Source organism: Entelurus aequoreus, linkage group LG09 (assembly GCF_033978785.1).
Source record: "Entelurus aequoreus isolate RoL-2023_Sb linkage group LG09, RoL_Eaeq_v1.1, whole genome shotgun sequence".
In the NCBI taxonomy this organism is placed as follows: domain Eukaryota; kingdom Metazoa; phylum Chordata; class Actinopteri; order Syngnathiformes; family Syngnathidae; genus Entelurus; species Entelurus aequoreus.
Genome location: NC_084739.1, coordinates 49,359,798 through 49,382,437, shown reverse-complemented (window position 1 = coordinate 49,382,437; position 22,640 = coordinate 49,359,798). Strand labels below are relative to the sequence as shown.

The window sequence follows — 22,640 nt, the reverse complement described above, 5'->3', positions numbered from 1 at the left end:
TAGATTTAAGATGTAGATTCAAAATTTAGATTAAAGGTTTAGATTTAACATTTAGGTTTAGATTTAACATTTCGATTTGACATTTATATTTAGATCTAACATTTAGGTTTGGATTTAAGATTTAGATTTAACCTTTAGGTTTACATTTAAGATTTAGATTTAACATTTCGATTTAGATTCAACATTTAGCGCCCATATTTATATTTAAGATATAGATTTGAGATTTAGGTTTAAATTTAAGATTTAGGTTTGGATTTAAGATTTAGATTCAGATTCAACTTTTAGGTTTAGATTTAACATTTAGAATTGACATTTATATTTACATCTAACATTCAGGTTTATATTTAAGATTTAGATTAAACATTTAGATTTAGATTCAACATTTAGCGCTCATGTTTATATTTAAGATATATATTTGAAATTTAGATTTTACATTTAGGTTCAAATTAAAATGTTAGATTTAGGTTTGGATATAAGATTTATTTTTATATTTAAGATTTAGATTTAACATTTAGATATAACATTTAGAGCAGGCCTATCTAACTGGCGGCCTGTTCTTCCTGAAGTCCAATATCATCTCCTTGGCCTTCTACTTGTTGATGTAGGGGTTGTTGTCACCACACCAGCTTGGTGCTTCACCTCCCTCCTGATTTGTCCCAATTGGTGATGCATCCTACTACAAACGTGTGGTCCACGAACCTAACTTTGTGCCAGTTTGGCTGAGCAGTCTTAAGTCAGCATGGTGAAGAGAAAGGGGCTCAGCACACAGTCCTGAGGGTGATGACGGAGGAGGAAGTGCAGTGGATCCCGACAGTCTGTGGTCCAGCTGGAAAGTCTCTAGAGACTTGCTTGGGCAGTCAATTAGCAAAGAGTTGCAAAAATCCAACCTGGAGGTCATAAAAGCATGGACTAACTTTTCAGCGTCAGCAAGCAACAAGAATTGTTTATATATATTTTTTTCTTATTTTGCTAGTGAAAATAATCTGTTCTTGACAATTGTGACTGATGTTTGTGTGCTATAGGAAAGAAGCCGGCGGATCTTCAGGCAGAGAACCCACAGGAGCCCCGAGAGATCCATCACACCCTTCTTGCTAAGAGGTAAAAAACAAAATGATGCCCTGCTACCACTAATGACACCAACATAAGGAGTTTGTAAGTCAGGAGCCCCTATTGGGAGGGGGGCTACTGACACTGGGGTATGTGTACAGATATTTTAACACACACTTGCTCAAAGTTACATTTTTAAAACAAAAAATAGGACAAGAACACCAGCGCTAGCTTATCTTATCAGTAGTTTTTGACAAAGCAGATTGAATAAATAAATGTCTCATTAGTCACAGTTCCCCGGGGCCCGAATGAAACGTTGGCTTTCGTTTTTCCGTGTCCGCACACGTGCACACTCTCACCACATGTGCCCACCAACAGGAGAGATCGTCGCCTTCGAAAGGATTATAAAAGGGATGCAACAGGTGATCAGGACCACAGGCGCAGATCCCGTGGGTGCTCGGGCCCAGAAGCACCCACGGGCAATGCCGAGCACCTACTTGGGAATGATGGCAAATTCTTTCTCACCACCAAGCAAAAACCACGCATGCTCAGACCCCTTCTACACTAAGGTTATCCAGGGTAAATCCTACCTAACCTTATCCTTGTCCACACACACACAATGGTCGTTTAAGACCCCCTCCGTCAGCCGGCGCAACACGACCTAATACGCATAGCGGAAAATACGCACGCCATAGTCACCTCCAGTGTTGCTTTGTGTGCAAGTTCTTAAATTGAACTTATCTATATAATATCCAGTGTTGTGGTATTTCAATTAACTGGAATCCAGTGTGCTGTGGGGCCCTATTGTAGTGAATCACACCTGAGCCCTCATAAATTAATCAAATCTTGCATACATGGTGCACAATAACTGATAGTCCAAAAGTATTTGCCGTTTTCCATAGTCTCCCCTCCACGGCCAGGTAATACAAAGCACACGCTATATTTTTTTATCACATCCACGGAAACCTGCATTTCCGTTGACTCTCCTTCGACAAATGGACAACATTTTTTCGTAAGTACAGCTGAACCGGACATTCGAAAGTTCTCTTGCTGTCTGAGAAGTGTTGTATCCCAAATAGCTGCAATGGCTTTCTCTTAAGGTATTCATGTGTGATTTCCACAAGCGTCTGTACATGTAGAAGGAGAAACACCGGCATGTCTGGATGACTCACCTTCATATTTCCAGTGGTTACCTCAGAGTTACGAAACCGCTTTATTATTAAGCTGGCTGTGGCGCGTTTTTTCTGACGTCACTTCCTGTGTGGGGCGCGGTCTTTCTGGCGTCACTTCCTCTCTGAACTCAGTTTGTAAATGATCAATGAGTCCATACAGAGCTAAGTGCCGGAGATTCAAGAAATACACGGCGCACTTACCCGTGTAAAAAAATGTCAGAGGAAGGGGACCTTAAACGATAGTTTAGTGTGGCTGAAATGGGGCTTAGGCTAAATAATTATTCGTTTAAGGCAGGGGTGTCCAAACTTTTTCCACTGAGGGCCGCACACGGAAAAATTTAAGCATGCGGGGGCCATTTTGATATTTTTCATTTTCAAACCATAACAAAATATATGGATTTTTTTTTTTAACCTTTAGGGCTCCCGGGGACCATAAAATGGTCCCAGTCATTAAAACGTTAAAAATAAGTCAAATTATTATTATTATTTTTTATTTAACGCTTACAGTAAATCTCTATATCAACTTCAGGTTGCCTTTTCTGTCAAAGACAACTTTGTTTTTCATAGCAGAACTGGAAATATGCAGTATTTAGTAATTAGAGCTCTAAAAGATCAATAATGCGGTACACCATTGATTTTAATTCTTTAATATTTTTGAGAAATCAGTGACAATATTAATAAAATCCCACTAAATATGTTTGGGATCCAAAAGGTCCCCCACTCATAAAGTGATACATTTTTATTAGTTTTTTTTAACTTTCAACACTTAAGTTACGAGTTCAACTTCAGATATATCTGTCGATTTTACGTTTGAACTATTATTTTGTTTGTTTTTATGCTCTTTTGTCAAAGAAATCTTTGATGTTTTTATATGGCAACCACACAATATATGCAATTTTTTTTCCAAATAAAACATTTTAAAGTGACATTTTTGAAGTAATTGGAGCCTTGAATAGGTCAATAATTCATTATAACATAGATTTTTTGTCTTTTGTTTTTGAGCAAAGGCAAAAAAAAGAAAAATAAAGAAAGACAAAAGAAAAAAAAACAGCCTGCATGGCAGCTTTGTGTCAACATTGCAACTTTTTCTCGTTAGATTTCACCTCATTCCACTTTTTTAAATGTGTTTTTTTATTTTTGCAATACTATCAATTTTGCAATTTTTGCAGAATGTGTGGCGGGCCGGTAAACAATTAGCTGCAGGCTGCAAATGGCCCCCGGGCCGCACTTTGGACACCCCTGGTTTAAGGGGTTATGCGGCTTAGTGTAGACATAGCCTCAGAAAAGTAGCGTCAGATTTACCGCCCGTCCGAGCCCCACACTGCAAAAACTGAAATCTAAGTAAGATTGAATATCTCTAATAAGGGTGATATTCACTTATTTTCTGTCTGATAAGATAATTCTTCTCACTAAGCAGATTTTATGTTAGAGTGTTTTACTTGTTTTAAGTGTTTTTGTCCTAAATGATCTCAGTAAGGTATTACAGCTTGTTGCTGAGATTTGATGACCTATATTGAGTAAAACATGCTTGAAACTAGAATATCAACTGTTGCAAAGCTGTGTCATCAACACTCACAAGTATAAAACTAATTTTTTAAAGTAATAATTTCTTAATTCAAGCATGAAAAAAAAAATCATGATTTTGACACAATTGTGTCTCATAATTAAAACAGATGACAGCCAAATGGACTTTGCTGTTTTATTTTCAATGAAACAAGAGAAACTACGTACTCATATAGTAGTACAGTTGGCACAGTACAGCAAACTGACAGTTAATATTTTTAAACATTTAACATTTGACATTTCAAACAATTTTGAACAGAAATAGTTCATGCACATTCAGATAAATTCCTCAAAATGAAAATTAAAAAATTTTTGGCCGGGGGCCGGGCTGTATATATGCGCACTAATTGACTGAAAGAGCACGCACTTGGCGCGAGGATGTCATGTTATCGATGGAAAAATGCATTTTTAGAGCATATGATTTGCCTGAGCGGCTAGGAAACCCCGAGAGTAACATGCGGTTGCCTTGTTGCCTTTCCATTAAGAACAATAAATAGTTTTTAGTATAAGTTTGCTGGTTTCAAGAAATGTAATGCCGAGCGCATATCGTTATGTCAAGATAATGGCACTAGCATTTACTTCATTTAAGAATATTTTTTAACATATTGAGCAAAAAGGTCTCTTTTTTTTTCTACCAAGAAAAGTGCACTTGTTATTAGTGAGAATATACTTATTTTAAGGTATTTTTGGGTTCATTGAGGTTAGCTAATTTGACTTGTTTTGGAAAGTATTGACAAGACAAATTTTCTTGTTCTATTGGCAGATCATTTTAATTAGTTCAAATAAAATACCCTTAATTTATTTTTTTTTTCTTGTTTTTGAACACTGACTTTTTGCAGTGACTGGCAGAAATGTAGATTGGCGTCTATGATCGGGACCATAAATCACTCCAAACACCACCCTTGCACCGTGGCTTTGTTCTTTTTTAATGCGTATGCGTCAGGTTTGAACTCGGAAGAGGGCGGGTCACAGCGCCCTCTAAGCATGAACCTAAGCGTGTCATACAGCAGCTTCAAGCTCACACAGTGTTTGGTCCACTTTAAATCAAACATTCCACAAAACATCTGCCTTAAATCAGAACTTAACGGCCTCCTCAATGCACTATTTTGGTGCAGCTAATCTGCTCTGTTTTCCAACCTGACTCTTTTTGCTGTTGTTGCCAAGTTTCTCAGCCAGCATAGATTTAACTGCCTTGTCAGTATCACGGCCGCCCTAATCTCTGTAACAGCCTCAAGCCGTTCCTTAAGGAGTGATGAGACCGGGAAGAAAGGGGAGAAAAACAGATTTTTTTGGATTGCCTTTTTTATGTTTCCAAAATGAGCAACCTGGCTCAAGTGTAAACCTCGCAGCAAGTTGTTTATGCAGCCTTCTCTTGGTCCTTTGAGAAAGAAGGGTTGGACTAAATGGAAGTTGGAGGTTCGATGCAAGCAGCCGACTTGGCACAATATGAAGTCTTGTGTTCTAAATTAGCAAGGTCCCCCTTCACCCTCACTTCTGCTACTCTATAACTTTCCTTTTTTTTCTGTCAGTGGCCCACTTCTCTCTCCACTTTTTGCTTCTCAAAAAATAGCAGAAAGTATTCTTTGACAAGACCTTGTTGCTCTGCAAGGGATGGTTTACAGTTTGGCTAAAATGAATAGACCTAATTCACCAATGTGTTTTGGGAAATTGGTCTTAAATTTGTGGATCCTAATGACAGCAGACCTTGTACAGTAAGTGATGTTTTATTATGTTTGTTAGCTCTCATGAAGTCTGCAGTGAGTAATAATCAGTGATGTTGCAAACAATGTGATGCATTTTTTAAATGAATGCGCCGCGTATGCTTAAAATTATAAAAAAAAACTTAAATATTAAATGTTATTATAAATGTGCCTGTTATTACATTACATATATATTTACATCATGTATATAAAATTTTCCTTTTTTTCTGTCAGTGGCTCACTTCTTTCTCCACTTTTTGCATCTCAAAAAATAGCAGTAAGTATTCTTTGACTAGTCCTTTTGTTTATAGTTTGGCTAAAATGATTGGACTTAATTCACCAATGTGTTTTGTGAACATTTTCTTTAATTTGTGGGATTTACAAATCATTTTTAAACAGTGCATGCCCATGGCACAGCATTCTCAAGGGGAAAATAACTTCTTGTATCAAAAGGTATTCAAAATGATGGTTATTTTATAAATATGACAGTATTCCAAATAGTGTTAAGATTCTGAAAATGAAGGCACTCTGCATAAAATGGCTGTAATTCCCAAATGGTAAATTTGATACTTTTGGGAAACTAAAAGTCTTGATTGTTTTATTCCAAATAATTGTGGTGCTCACTTATGAGCATACATGTGGATATACAAATACTTAAATGGGCTGTTTGCAACCAAAATTGGTGGTCCAAGAGGAGCTTTGAAAGACTGAAATCACGGGTATCCCAGCACAATATAAATAATATTACATTGAGCAACACAATGAACAATTCACTTTTTAAAATTACTATACTGAAGTTTAGCGTATTAAACTATTTTAACATCATTAATGCATAAGTTTAAAAACTTAACATCTTCAACCTGGGTTTGAACCTAAGACCTTGTACTTTGATTTTCAAGTACTAGTGACGCGCACATCGAGAGGCACCAGGGGTTGTAAGAGGAAATCTGTCCTCATATTCTAATCAGTAACAGAGCATGACGTGTCCAGGAGTACGTTTGGGGTAAAATTTCATATGAAGCGCCTTGTCATTCAATAATTCTTGTTTACACAAAACGGCACATGACTGACAAGACAACAGTGTTATACCGACAGCATTTCACATCAATTTCATTCAGGTGAAACCAACATTAGAGACGTCAGTATAATTTAATGTAAACATTATGTTGACAGCACATTTTGGATCGGATGATGTTTAAAGTAAAAGTGGACTTAATTGCGTTACATTGTCTTGAGTTGTAGCGGCCTGTGCATGACCAAAGATCGTACATTGAGAGAGGATGATCTACCACATGGTTATGTGCAGTGCACACAATGTCATACACAAAGTATATTTGCTGTCAGTCATATCATCTTCTTTTTGTCACCTAAAAAAAGGTCATGACTTCGGTGTCCGCAATGGTGGTTACGGCCATGTTTGCAACCTTTACCCAAATGTCTAAAAAGGCGCTAATTCATCAAAATGTTTAAGGGTTAAACCCCGCCCACGTAATGATGTAAACATGACATAAACTATGCCTGTATGTAGCCAGTATTAGGAATAACGTTGTTACATAATAACAACGTTACTAACATTAACCATTTTTATAGAGACGACTAATCTAATTTATTACTTTTATGTACGTTACGATGCCGTTATCATACATCTGATGTAACCTGGTATGCTACTTTTGACCGTCAGAATTCAATCAAGTTCATTTTACGAGTGCAAGCATCAGCCACCACGCACACACACACAGTTACGACGACAGGCGAATGATGAACAATTAAATGCAGTGAAAATCACCAACAATTATAATCCTACAAGACTCCAATTGTGGACCAAGAGAGAGACCGTCATTGACGCACGTTCAACCGCACATTCTACGTCTTCTATTCAGTCACTCCTCGCCGACTACCAATGTTGAGCTAACAACTGTGCTCTAAGCGCGCCCCCTGCTGACATCATGTGTCACTTGGCAAAAAGGTCACCGGCTTTTTAAAAGGCGCACGATCACACACCCTGCTCTCATGAAACATCTCTCAACTGCATATTCCACGTTTTTGAAATGCATTCATTACTTTTCCTGGTAATTAATTACATCTAATAAAGAATAATTCGGTTTGTAATTTAAATACTTTTTTTTGGAAAAGTAATGAATAACTGTAAATATTATCGTTTTTAAGGTAAATTTCACTGTACATAACTCACCTGCACATATATTACCTTTGTGTGTGGTTATGGCAATTTAGGAAAGTTTAGCTACTAATGTGGGCAGCACGGTGGATCAGGGGTTAGTGCGTCTGCCTCACAATACGAAGGTCCTGGGTTCGATCCTGCGCTCAGGATCTCTCTGTGTGGAGTTTGCATGTTCTCCCCGTGACTGCGTGGGTTCCCTCCGGGTACTCTGGCTTACTCCCACCTCCAAAGACATGCATCTGGGGATATGTTGATTGGCAACACTAAATTGGCCCTAGTTTGTGAATGTGAGTGTGAATGTTGTCTGTCTATCTGTGTTGGCCCTGTGATGAAGTGGCGACTTGTCCAGGGTGTACCCCACTTTCCGCCTGAATGCAGCTGAGATAGGCTCCAGCGCCCCCCGCCACCCCGAAGGGAATAAGCGGTAGGAAATGGATGGATGGATAGCTACTAATGTTAGCTATCATTGAATGTATTGCTTATCATAACAACATGAGTGAAAATTGTCAGACATATGTAGAAAGAATGGGGCACGGAGAATAGGTTTTTTTGGATTGCTCTTGAGTGTGTGCAGGCGTTCCCAAACATCTAACAACTTAGACTCTCAAAACGAACCGTTTTGAAAGGAAGCAAAACAATGGCTTGAAAATAGGTCTAAAACAAAATAAATGCAAATTTTTCACCAAAAAGCACCATTACGTGTCATGTAGATCACAAGGAAGTGTTTTAAATGTAGAAAGAAAAAAAAAGATTTATGACCCCTTTAAAGGCCTACTGAAATGAAATTGTTTTATTTAAACGGGGATAGCAGATCCATTCTATGTGTCATACTTGATCATTTCGCGATATTGCCATATTTTTGCTGAAAGGATTTAGTAGAGAACAACGACGATAAAGGTCGCAACTTTTGGTCGCTGATAAAAAAAAGCCTTGCCTATACCGGAAGTAGCGTGACGTCACCGGAGGAAGGACTCCTCACATTTTCCCATTGTTTACACCAGCAGCGAGAGAGATTCGGACCGAGAAAGCGACGATTACCCCATTAATTTGAGCGAGGATGAAATATTTGTGGATGAGGAAAGTGAGAGTGAAGGACTAGAGTGCAGTGCAGGACGTATCTCTTTTTTCGCTCTGACCGTAACTTAGGTACAAGGGTTCATTGGATTCCACACTTTCTCCTTTTTCTATTGTGGATCACGGATTGGTATTTTAAACCACCTCGGATACTATATCCTCTTGAAAATGAGAGTCGATAACGCGAAATGGACATTCACAGTGACTTTTATCTCCACGACAATACATCGGCGAAGCTCTTTAGCTACAGAGCTAACGTGATAGCATCGGGCTCAAATGCAGATAGAAACAAAATAAATAAATCCCTGACTGGAAGGATAGACAGCAGATCAACAATACTATTAAACCATGGACATGTAAATACACGGTTAATAATTCCCAGCTTGGCGAAGCTTAACAATGCTGTTCCTAACGACGTCATTGAAGTTAACTTAGCAACGGGACCTCACAGAGCTATGATAAAAAACATTAGCGCTCCACCTACGCCAGCCAGCCCTCATCTGCTCATCAACACCCGTGCTCACCTGCGTTCCAGCGATCGACGGAAGGACGAAGGACTTCACCTGATCATCCGTGGGGTTGGCGGCTAGCGTCGGCTAGCGTCGGCTAGCGTCGGCTAGCGCGTCTGCTATCCAAGTCAAAGTCCTCCTGGTTGTGTTGCTACAGCCAGCCGCTAATACACCGATCCCACCTACAACTTTCTTCTTTGCAGTCTTTATTGTTCATTAAACAAATTGCAAAAGATTCACCAACACAGATGTCCAGAATACTGTGGAATTTTGAGATGAAAACAGAGCTTTTTTGTATTGGATTCAATGGGGTACCAATACTTCCGTTTCAACGATTGACGTCACGCGCATACGTCATCATATATAGACGTTTTCAACCGGAAGTTTAGCGGGAAATTTAAAATTGCACTTTATAAGTTTGGCATGTGTTGCAATGTTAAGATTTCATCATTGATATATAAACTATCAGACTGCGTGGTCGGTAGTAGTGGGTTTCAGTAGGCCTTTAAGATGCAACTTCTATCATTATGTTGTGTAAATCACGCATGTAATGTTTTCCCTGAGGGGTGATGTTGTTGTTTGTGTGACGAGATTGTATTGAGAGTGAAGACATTTTAAAGTGATCATAATATTATTATTTTTTCAACATTCACAACACTTTCTTGTGGTCTACATAACATGTAATGGTGGTTCTTTGGTCAACATTTTGCATAGATTATGCTTTACAGATTGCTTTCAAGCTGCTTCCTGACTATTTTGCAGGCGGTTTTATTTACGTGGCTCCACTTCGACATCCTTGTTGTAGTTTTTAACACTTCCATAGCGAGTCTACTCACAGCTACAAGTTCCAACCTTACACTAATTTCTATTAGAAATGGCAACATCGAAGGATGCATGTGCATGTACGAGCCAGTCTGCCCCACGATAAGATGATAACAAAAAAGAAGGAGCTTGTTGGCTATAGCGTTGGACTACAATGGCAGACTCATGTAAAGCACTTTGGGTAAATTTCCACCATATCGGAGAAACACTATATTGCCAAAAGTATTTGACCACCTGCCTTGACTCACATATGAACTTGAAGTGCCATCCCATTCCCAACCCATAGGGTTCAATATGATGTCGGTCCACCTTTTGCAGCTATTACAGCTTCAACTCTTATGGGAAGGCTGTCCACAAGGTTGCGGAGTGTGTTTATAGGAATTTTCGACCATTCTTCCAAAAGCGCATTGGTGAGGTCACACACTGATGTTGGTCGAGAAGGCCTGGCTCTCAGTCTCCGTTCCAATTCATCCCAAAGGTGTTCTATAGGGTTCAGGTCAGGACTTTGTGCAGGCCAGTCAAGTTCATCCACACCAGACTCTATCATCCATGTCTTTATGGACCTTGCTTTGTGCACTGGTGCACAGTCATGTTGAAAGAGAATTTCACGACTGGATTTGTTGCACAGGTGGCATCCTATGACAGTTCCACGCTGGAAATCACTGAGCTCCTGAGAGCGGCCCATTCTTTCACAAATGTTTGTAGAAACAGTCTCCATGCCTAAGTGCTTGATTTTATACACAAAGTGATTAGGACACCTGATTCTAAACATTTGGATGGGTGGCCAAATACTTTTGGCAATATAGTGTATCTACCGATACATCACTATTGGGGCAAATTCCAAATGGCTGGTTTGGAGGAAGTACAAATGAAGGCAATACTGTTTTATAGATATCACTACAATGCCTCCATGGTTTGATTGTAACTTTTCAGGACTTTTTCATTACCCAAATACACAGAAACAGGTACCAATAGGTTTTGAATAATAGGGTCCCTTTCCACCAACAATACCAGTTTTTCCAACTGGTATTGTTGGTGGAAACACAAGGTTTTCAAAATCCCTAAATTCTGCTAAATTTCGGTAAAAATGGGTCATATATTTTTGGTGTATTCATGCTAAATGTGCCTGTTCCTTTATAAACTGTGTCAAAATAAACTATGCAAAAAAGTTTTTAAAATCAAAAAAGATTTTTGCAGAGTACTATTTGTTATACTACAGCATTCTTGAACTGGCCTGCCCGTATCCTCATTGGCCTTTCGCAATATGAATACTGTCATACACTGACTTCATTAATCACACAGTGGTGGGGATCTTGATCAGAGAGGTACAATTTGTCAGCTGTATCCAAGCATGAGTAACAGATCACTAGCCATTACATTAACCACACAGAGAATGATGTGGTTGTGTGTAGGTGTGTGGCTCTTTGTGTTCACGTTGATGTATCAGGGAGCCTGATTACCGAGTAAAGAACAGGTGGTGAAATAACAGCAAACCAATGTGACAACAATAGTGGTATCAAAGTATGTGGATGTGATTGAAGAATAAACATTAAAAGGGAACTGCACTTTTTTGGAATGTTGCCTATCGTTCAAAATGTTGATGCATTGTAAACATTAAATAAACATAAATAAAAGTCCGCTAACAGTGGAGCCAATGGGAGCTCCACCATAATATCCAATAAATAACCATTCAAAAAGCGGCAACAATACTCCATTTACATTTCATGACTTGAATATTAACCAAGTATTAGTGATATTGTTGTTACAAGCGCTAACGCAGACAAACTATTTATAGCGGGAACGTGATCACTTCCGTGTGTCCCTATGTTTACATAATCGAGTGGTCTGCTGCTTCCTCGCTTCCTTGCTCCCTGTGAGTTTATCCTAGATCATAAATCATGCCTCTCACCTGGGAAGTAGATTGCTGAGAAGATAATCCAACAAGTTGGGACACTTCGACAGCCATTTAGGGTCTGGAAATGATGAGAACGACACGAAAAGACACTTGGTCCCCCCTTCTTCGCTATGATTATAAGACATTCTTCATCTAAATGGCAATATACTACCATCCTATCAGTTGGCATCCTAATGACAGCAGACATTGTACAGTAAGTGAAGTTTTATTATGTTTGTTAGCTCTCATAAAGTCTGCAGTGAGTAATAAACAGTGATGTTGTTAAAAAAAAAAAAAGCAAACAATGTGATGCGTTTTTTAAATGAATTCGCCACATACGCTTAAAATGATCAAAATATGTAAATATTAAATGTTATTATTAATGTGCCTGTTATTACATTACATATATATTTACATCATGTATATGAAACCCTAAAGGAGGAGTTTGGTTGTTTTTTAAGGGCTTTGTAGGCAGAATAGAGCGGCCCCCATAGGCTCCATTGTAAGCAGACTTTTGATCGCATGAATTAAATAATAAGAATGATGCAAAAAAAAAGATCCGTTATCAGCCCTTTAATAGGAAGGTTGTATATGACATCACATCCGTTTTTCTTCTTTGCGGCTTAATTCACACGATGGTCAAGCAGCTTGTGTGTAATATTAAAACAAGTGAGAGTAAGTGTAGAGTTTGAGCAGAAAATGCTGTATTGCTGTTCTGTTCTTGGGTGTTTCAATCGTTCAAATAGAGAGATAGGAAAGAGCTTTCAAAGAGTCCCGAAATAAGTTGTTCATGAAGGTAATAAAGTCAGGGAAAAAACTAATGGAAATGACTCTTAAAAATATAACTTTCATCATCTTTTGGAATACAATCGGACCGCTTGTGTCTGCAGCGATTGCTTTGTAAAATGTTTGTTTGAACATTTGATTTGTTTGAGAAACTTTCTGTGATGTAATCAAGTTTATTCTCTACTATATTAGTAGTGTGTGAGAGCAGAACTAAACCTAAAGAAAGGACAAGAGATCACATTAGTTTGTGTTCTTTTGTGGTTGCTATGCCTAAATATAAATACAAAGACCTGGTTGTGCAGATAAACTAACGTCATATTAAGTCCTGGAAATAAATATTGTGATTGTTGGTCCAGTCCACCGTATTTTCATTGTCCATTTTTATAACAGAAATCATCAGTAGCCTAATGGGACTCTAGACCCTCGCCTGAAACCCAGAAGTGCACAGGTGTGCATCTAGGTCACGTGATTGCATCCCAGGTATAGGGTAAAAAAAAGTTAGCTCAAATGGAGCCCCAATACTGTGATTCACCGTGGCAACCGGCCAAAAGAACTATTTTACTCTTTTAAAGTCAGAGATTTTAATACAGTCTTACCCAGAATTCGAACACATCTTTAAAAGAAAAAGTAATCCTACTGCAGCAGTAAAAGAGTGTGAAACGACTTAACAGAAAATTGGTAATCAAATCAATTTACCTTACTGCATTACGGTCCTTTTGTTTGTACTCAAGATAAAAAAGAAAGAAGAAGAAAAATGAGTGGAGGACCATCACTACTAACCCTAATTGAGGCAGATAGGCTGGGTTGAGCCAGAACATTGGAGGGTTGGTAGCTGATGGAACACCAGGAGGGATTTAACCTTCTTTTAAAGGGGAATCTTTCATAATCCTTATTTGAGATAAGAACACATAACACTTTGTCTTTTTTGTGCAGTCTAAATCGTAAAATAGGTGTTATGATCCGCTGCCCGGATCATAGTCTGTTTATGTTTTCGATTCACTTGTGTTCTCAGCACCTTTTGAGTTTGTGTGTCTCTGTTGCCATGACGGCAGATTACAGTCACCTGCCTCTGGTTAGTGTTCGGGACGCGCACCTGTTGCCCGGGCACTAATCAGAGGGCTATTTAGTCTATGCCCTGGCCTCACTCGGTCTGGCTTCCTAGTTTGTTTTATGCAACAGATGACGACTTTTGTTCCCTGCTCTATACCTGCTAGCTTCCACGCTAGGCTATTTTAACTCGCTATCTCCCCCTTAGCCCCTTTAGTTTTTGCCTCAGAGCACGTTTTTCTTTGTTCCCGTCTGATTTATTTTTAAATAAATCATTTTTTCCTACCTGCATGCTGTGTCCGAAGTCCGTTGCATCCTGAGAGAAAAAAACCCAGCATCACCATGCGACCCTGTCGTCACAAAAGGGTCAGTACAAGACGGCTAACAATGTAGTTAAATGGAGTCACCTATATCTGTCATCTAGTCACCTATAAAGCTGTTTTAAAAACATCAAAAAACTGCAACCAATACTCCATTTATATGATGTGGCCTGTATATTACCTAAGTGTTATATACCAGCATCTGCCCCTAGGCTGGTTTCGGCGACGTCTCCTCCTGGTTCCACAGCGACATCTCCTCCTGCTTCCACGGCGACGACGACGCCTGCTCCTTCCTCGTCTCTGGCGGGCCTTCCCAGGGCGCCGCCACCTTCCTCGCCCTCATCGTCGTCTCAGCAACCTCGAGCTGTCCGGCTGCGCAAGCAGCAATCAGGGGCCTGCATGCGGCTCTCTCAGAGGTCAGTGAATGGACGCCAGTGGCGCAAACGGCAGCGACGCCCAGGACGTTGTCGTAGAACTCTCCGGCTGCTGAACTTCTGGCGCCACTCACGCCCACCTTCTCGGCAGCCACGAATGTGGCCTTTCCGTGGTTGCCCGCCTCGCCTGCTGCTGCGGCGTTCCATTCGCCGCCGCCACCTGACTCTTCCCCGGTGGATTCGGGGACACTTGGCCTGGCGACCCACCTTCAAGTTCACCCTTCGCCCTCCCTTGACTCTTGAACTATATCTTACTTTTTTGGGTTTTATTTTTTCCAAAGAACATCTGGAATCTGTCCTTTAAAGGGTGGGTACTGTTATGATCATAGTCTGTTTACGTTTTCGGTTCACCTGTGTTCTCAGCACCTTTTGAGTTTGTATGTCTCAGTTGCCATGACGGCAGATTACAGTCACCTGCCTCTGGCTAGTGTTCGGGACGCGCACCTGTTGCCCGGGCACTAATCAGAGGGCTATTTAGTCTATGTCCTGGCCTCACTCGGTCTGGCTTCCTAGTTTGTTTTATGCAACAGATGACGACTTTTGTTCCCTGCTCTATACCTGCTAGCTTCCACGCTAGGCTCTTTTGACTCGCTATCTCCCACGCTAGCCCCTTTAGTTTTTGCCTTAAGTGCTATGAACAGGTTTGTCTTTGTTCCCGTCTGATTTATTTTTAAATAAATAATTTTTTCCTACCTGCACGCTGTGTCCGAAGTCCGTTGCATCCTGAGAGAAGAAAACCCCGCATCACCATGCGACCCTGTCGTCACAAAAGGGTCAGTACAAGACGGCTAACAATGTAGTTACATGGAGTCACCTATATCTATCATCTAGTCACCTATAAAGCTATTTTGAAAACATCAAAAAACTGCAACCAATACTCCATTTACCGTATTTTCCGCACCATAAGGCGCCCCGTGTTATTAGCCGCACGTTTAATGAACGGCATATTTCAAAACTTTGTTTACCTATTAGCCGCCCCGTGCTATTAGCCGCACCTACGCTACGCTAAAGGGAATGTCAACAAAACAGTCAGCTAGGTCAGTCAAACTTTAATAATATATTACAAACCAGCGTTCTAACAACTCTGTTCACTCCCAAAATGTAATGTGCAAATGTCCAATCACAAAAATAGTAACACTCAAAATAGTGCAGAGCAATAGCAACATCAATAACTCAACGTTGCTCATACGTTAGTGTCACGCAACACACAAAATAAACATTTAAAGCTCACTTTCTGAAGTTATTACTCATCTACAAATCCCTCGAATTCTTCTTCTTCGGTGTGCTTCACTTGTTTTTTGACACCATCTATGATGTGGACGCGCATGCAGTCATAGATCAACAGGAACGGCGCTGCGTGAAAAAAGTCACCCGGTGTCTTCGCGTAAACGTCTATCAACCACTCGCTCATCTTTTCTTCATCCATCCATCCCTTCGAGTTAGCTTTTATGATGACGCCGGCTGGAAAGTTCTCTTTTGGCAAGGTCTTCCTTTTGAATATCACCGTGGGTGGAAGTTTCTGGCCGTTAGCATGGCAAGCTAGAACCACAGTAGGACGACTTCTCATTCCCTGTGGTGCGAATATTCACCGTACGTGCTCCCGTTGTATCCGCAGTGCGGTTCACATGAATATCAAAAGTCAGTGGAACCTTGTACGCGTGTCTCTTAGTAGGAGACATTTTGTTGTCTTTACAGAAAAACAAATGAAATTAAATATCCGCGAGCTTCTTCTTCTACGGGGGCGGGTGCTCACCTTGGCGGTTGCTTACAGTAGAAGAAGAAGCGCTTCCTCTTCTATGGGGGCGGTTGCTTACCGTAGAAGAAGAAGCGCTTCCTCTTTTACGGGAAAAAAAGATGGCGACTGTTTACCGTAGTTGCGAGACCTAAACCTTATGAAAATAAATATGAATATTAATCCATATATAAGGCGCACCGGGTTATTAGCCGCACTGTCTGCTTTTGACAAAAATTGTGGTTTTTAGGTGCGGCTTATGGTGCGGAAAATACGGTATATGATGTGGCCTGTATATTCCCTAAGTATTAGCAACACTGTTATTATAAGAGCTTACACTGAGGAACTACTTTTAGTAAGACACATCTTGATCACAGAGAGGCAACATAGCTACTGCAGCTCTCCACTGAGCTGCTGCATCACCTCTGAGATGGTAAACATTTGAGCTAAATTATAAATAATGCCTCGAACTTGTATAGTGGGCGGTTGTGGCCATAAACCGAGAAGTTTTTTAAACTTTTAAAAGCATCATCCAAAGACCTTGCCAGGAAAATGTGGCAAGATGCTTTGCTCCCAGCATATATCATATATACCTCTAAGGAGTGGGGATTATGATAAATTCATCATCTAAATGGTGAACACAAGTCTTGTGCTGAAAGATATAAACGTCCCGTTAGTCGGCATTACAGTAAGAACGGACATTGTAAGTCATTGTTTTGTTATTTTTTTTATTTTGTACTGCACATTAGCAATACTGCTACATAATGGTTAGGGTTTCACTACAGCCGGGTCTGTTTAGCACCCAGCTTCTTAAACTCAGATTATTCATGTGAAAAAATATAAGATTTTGGAGCATCATTTGTCCCAAAGTAGCCGTTGTTGGCTCTAATAGTTATCACTGAACAAAATAGCAAACAATTTGATGCACTCTGTGAAAGCATTTTGTCCAAAGAAAAAGTTCCGGCAATGCTTAAAAATGCTTGACCATAATACGGTACATATTACATTATATTATTAGTATTATAGTGCGCATGCGTCGATCTAGACGGCCGCTGCTGCAGTTCGCTCCGTCTTTGTGTTTTGTCTTTGTTCTTTGTTCGTTTTGTACTTTTTTATACTTTTACATTTAGTCTACATTTACTTTTTATCTAGTCGTGCCCTTCTAAAAATGCAGTTTAGAAGTGTTTTGTTTGTCCTACTGACGGTGGGGACGCTACTAAAGAGCTCAGACGGACAACAGTGGAGAGGCTCTTTCATCTACACCAGGGAACAGTTGTTAGCGGCACCAGTTATTAGCATCCAGCTAACGGACCCGGCGCTAACTAACCAGATCCCGGAGGAGCTAAAAAGGACTTAAGGAGGTTCTTGTGGCTGTCGAGGGAAAGGGAGACGCTCGAGACAGAAGAGGGCTGAAGCGAGGAGGGAGAGAAGGAGATATAAACCATATCTTCCTTCCGTCGTCATGGGTAACGTGCGGTCTCTAGCAAATAAAATGGATGAGTTGTCGGTGCTTGCCGGTAGTCAGAAAAAATATTGTGAGTGTAGCCTAATGTGTTTTACTGAGACGTGGCTGCACGGCGATGTTCCGGATAATAACGTCTCTATCTACGGGTTTCAAACGGTGCGCGCTTACCGGGACCTAACCAACGGCAAGTGAAAAGGAGGGGGGCTTGCTTTGTGTATTAACAAGAACTATTGTCATCCCGGTCATATCACAATAAAAGAGCGCCACTGTGACCCAGATATAGAGATGTTAGCTGTAGGACTCAGACCATATTATTTGCCCAGGGAGATTCCGCATGTTATTCTGATGGCAGTATACATTCCCCCCTCTGCTAACGCTGCAGCTGCCAGTGACGTCATCCACAGCTCGATAGCCAGACTCCAAACCAAGCACTCGAAAGCTCTCATCTTCATCTCGGGAGATTTTAACCATGTTACTATGGACAAATCACTACCCAACTTCACTCAGTATGTCAGCTGCCACACCAGAGGAAATAAGATCTTGGACCTACTGTACGCAAACATCAAGGATGCGTATAGCTCCATACCACTCCCAGAGCTGGGCCGGTCAGACCACAACCTTGTTTACCTCAACCCCTGTTATGTGCCTCTGATCAAAATACAGCCTGTGACCAAAAAAACAGTGAGAAGGTGGTCAGAAGGGGTCCAAGAGAGACTACAGGGCTGTTTTGAGGTAACTGACTGGCAGGTGCTCATGAAGCCTCATGGAGAGGACATTGACGGGCTCACAGAGTGCATCACAGACTGTATCAACTTCTGTGTTGACTCAAATGTCCCATCAAGGATGGTCACCTGCTACCCAAACAACAAGCCGTGGGTGACCAAGGACATCAAAGCCCTACTGAATGAGAAGAAGAGGGCATTCAATGCTGGTAACAGGGAGGAGGTGAAAAGAGTTCAGGGGCTGCTGAAAACCAAACTCAGGGAGGCCAAGGAGAACTACTACAGGAGGAAGCTGGAAGGGAAGCTGAAGGACAACAACATGAAGGCGGTTTGGAGAGGTATGCAGACCATCACCGGCCTCAAACCGTTGGGGGGCAGGGGGGTGGACGGAGACAAAGAGAGGGCTGATGAACTAAACCAGTTCTTTAACAGGTTTGACACAGTGGCTCCGACAAGCTCCTTCCCCCCCCCCCAACTCCAATGACTACCTCCGCCCACTTAACACCTCCCCCTCAGCTTGATGACCCCCCCACCCCCCCCCCCCCTCATCCCCCAACAACCTGAGAACCCCCCAGTGTGTCTGTCTGCAGAACAGGTGAATGCACAGCTAAATAAGCTACAAACAGGCAAGGCCGCAGGTCCTGACAGTGTGAGCCCCAGGGTGCTCAAAGCCTGCGCCCCACAGCTGTGTGGTGTGCTACAGCACATCTTCAACATGAGCCTTAGGCTGCAGAAAGTCCCCACACTGTGGAAAACCTCATGCGTGGTCCCCATCCCCAAGTGCATGCGACCCAGCACGTCGAAGGACTACAGGCCGGTGGCTCTAACCTCCCTTATCATGAAGACCATGGAGAGGTTGGTCCTGGAACAACTCCGCCCTACAGTCGAGCCCCACACGGACCTACTCCAATTTGCCTACCATCCCCGACTGGGAGTGGAGGACGCAGTCATCTACCTGCTGAACCGAGCCCACACCCACCTAGACAAGCCTGCGAGCAGTGTGAGGGTCATGATTTTGGACTTCTCCAGTGTTTTGATACCATACGGCCTGGACTACTGGGTGTGAAGTTGGAGACGATGCAGGTGGTGTCCTGGGTTGTTGATTACCTGACTGACAGACCACAGTACGTGCGACTGCAGGACTGTGTGTCTGACAGGCTGGTCAGCAACACCGGGGCCCCGCAGGGCACAGTCCTCTCCCCCTTCCTCTTCACCATCTCCACCACCGATTTCCACTATCACTCAGAGTCCTGCCACATTCAGAAGTTTTCTGATGACTCTGCGATAGTGGGGTGTATTGAGGATGGTGATGATGAGGAATACAGGGCACTGGTGGAGGACTTTGTCACATGGTGTGGAAAGAACCACCTCCAGCTCAATATGACGAAGACCAAGGAGCTGGTTGTGGACCTGGGAAGGAGGAGCAGTACTCCGGAGACCCCTGTTTCAATCAGGGGGGTCGATGTGGACATGGTTGAGGATTATAAATACCTCAGTGTACACATCGACAACAAGCTGAATGGGTCAAAACACGCTGAGGCACTCTACAAGAAGGGACAGAGGCCGCCTCTACTTCCTCAGGAGGCTAGGATCTTTCAACGTCTGTACAAAGATGTTGAAGATGTTCTACGAGTCGGTGGTGGCGGGCGCCTTCTTGTATGCCATGGCCTGCTGGGGCAGCGGGCTGAGAGCGAGGGATGCAAACAGACTGGACAAGTTGGTAGAGAAGGCCAGTAACGTGGTGGGAGTGGATCTATACTCTCGGGCGGTGGTGTCAGAGAGGAGAAGTTTAGCAAAGCTCCTAGCCATTATGGAAAACACTTCCTACCGACTACACTCGGACCTTGCGGAGAGAATGAGCACATTCAGTGGAAGGCTCAGACTCCCAAAATGCAACACGGAACGACACAGGAGGTCCTTCATACGGACAGCCTTCAGACTGTATAACGCATATGTTCCTTGACTGCACTTAAATGTAGAATATATGTAGAATATATTTATATTATTCATATATTATACATATAATATATTATATTATTTATTATTATTGTCTATTGTGAGCGAACTGTGGTGCTGAATTTCCCCCAGGGATCAATAAAGTACTTTCTATTCTATTCTATTCTATTCTATTCTATTCTATTCTATGTTACTGCATTACATATATACTTCAGTGTGTATATAAAACATTGATGGAGGTTTTTGGATGTTTTTAGAGGACTTTTTAGGCGCAATAGATTGAATTCTCACTATCTGCATTTTTAGCCATCTATTTCTAGCTGTCATTTATGATTTAGAATACACAAAAAAGACAAGCATGTGTGTTCCAGTCTCACATAGGGATTGTGAATGATAGGCAAAATTCCTCCCAAAAAAGTACAGTTCCCCTTTAAGACACAAGTGCCTATATACCTGTATATTTCTTTTTAAGTGAAGTGAAGTGAAGTGAATTATATTTATATAACGCTTTTCTCCAGTGACTCAAAGCGCTTCTATTAAGTTACATTTAAACCAGTGTGGGTGGCACAGTGAGCAGGTGGGTAAAGTGTCTTGCCTAAGGACACAACGGCAGTGACTAGGATGGCGGAAGCGGGGATTGAACCTGGAACCCTCAAATTGCTGGCACGGCCGCTCTACCAACCGAGCTATACCGCCCAATATGCACACATAAACTGTGTGCATAAATGTATTCCCATTTAACATATTTCATGCATTTTTCATATGTGCCAACAGATTCTGATGGTGTAATCTGCCTTGCTGGATACAATTATTCGCCAGAACTTCTTGCAGCAATCAGTAGGTTATACTCAATACTTACCTCAAATATCACTAATATATAATACACTTCTTCACAGGTTGAGGTTGATGAAGACACAGCTTGGCTAAAACCGAGAAGGATCCTATATTGATTGCAGTGTTCATATTTTAATATTTAGGTATCACCCCAGATCCATTTTCATACATTCTTGTGTAAAATTCAGAACTTGTACCCTACACTTAAGCACTGTAACCGAAATGGTCTTCCTTTTTTGCGAAATATAGTTGCAAACCAGGCCGAGCACAAATTAACAGAGAGCAATGCTTAATAAATATGGGAGGTTAATTGTGTTAAACTTGTACTTGTAATCGATCTCAATCTCCTTTTTATTAACAAAACACAAAATCAATCATCTTCAGAAATAAAATAAAAAAATACAAAGACATTCTGTATTTTGACCTGCAAATACATACAACAGACACAAGTTAATTGTGTAAAATATTGTAAATATTTTTTTATAACCAGGCTGTAATAAAATATCAAATTAAAATGCGAAAAATGAACTTCATTATTATTGTATTATTCAAAAAGGCATTTTACTCAATTATGCGCTGCTTTTTTGCATCCATCCATCCATTTTCAACCGCTTGTCCCTTTTGGGGTCGCGGAGGGTGCTGGAGTCTATCTCAGCTACAATCGAGCGGAAGGTGGGGTACACCCTGGACAAGTCGCCACCTCATCGCAGGGCCAAAACAGATAGACTTGCAGTGAGAATGAATTGCAAAGTAGGAAGATAAGTAGATTATTGCTTACAAAATATAATACTACGTATTATGTTTCAGTCTGTTTCTCAGGGTACACTTATGATATATTTGTGAGTTATGCACAGACCATGACGACTTGGTCTCCGCAGCTGTAACATTGATGTTTGCTCACAAATGATCGTGACAGTGCAGAAAATATGTTGGTTTAGGCTGCGGTTTTGAGACATTAGTTACATTAATGCCTTGACTCCCTACTTACATAATCTGTTTAATTTTCTTAATAAAGCATTGAATCATAGTGATGTGCAATTGCACCCATTTTTTTTCCCGATTCCAATTCCGAGTTATATTTAGGCTGGTATTGGCAATAACCAGCCAATACTGATACTTTGTGCAAATATACCTAATGTGTCTGCTAAATTGTACAAACTTGTGTATTTTAAATAATAAAGTATCTCATAGCATAAACAAATACAATACAGAGTTAAATATTTATTTTAAACTCTTAAGTATATTGAGGTAATGGCATGAATAACAATATAGCCAATACAACAGAAAAAACAAGACAAAATCATACAAAGTACAAAACAATGTTTTTTCAAACAATAAAAAAGGAAATGAGTAAAATAATACAAATATTAAAACAAATAATTAT

At 40.9% G+C, this 22,640-nt stretch overlaps 1 long non-coding RNA gene across 1 annotated transcript in view; it reads left to right on the top strand.

The window, feature by feature from the left end:
• The window catches only part of LOC133656876 (uncharacterized), a 157,673-nt gene that overhangs the window by 63,507 nt on the left and 71,526 nt on the right, over positions 1-22,640 (top strand). The window contains exon 2 of the long non-coding RNA XR_009827187.1: positions 1,023-1,098. This is a non-coding gene — a long non-coding RNA (uncharacterized LOC133656876). The remainder of the gene's footprint in view (positions 1-1,022; positions 1,099-22,640) is intronic.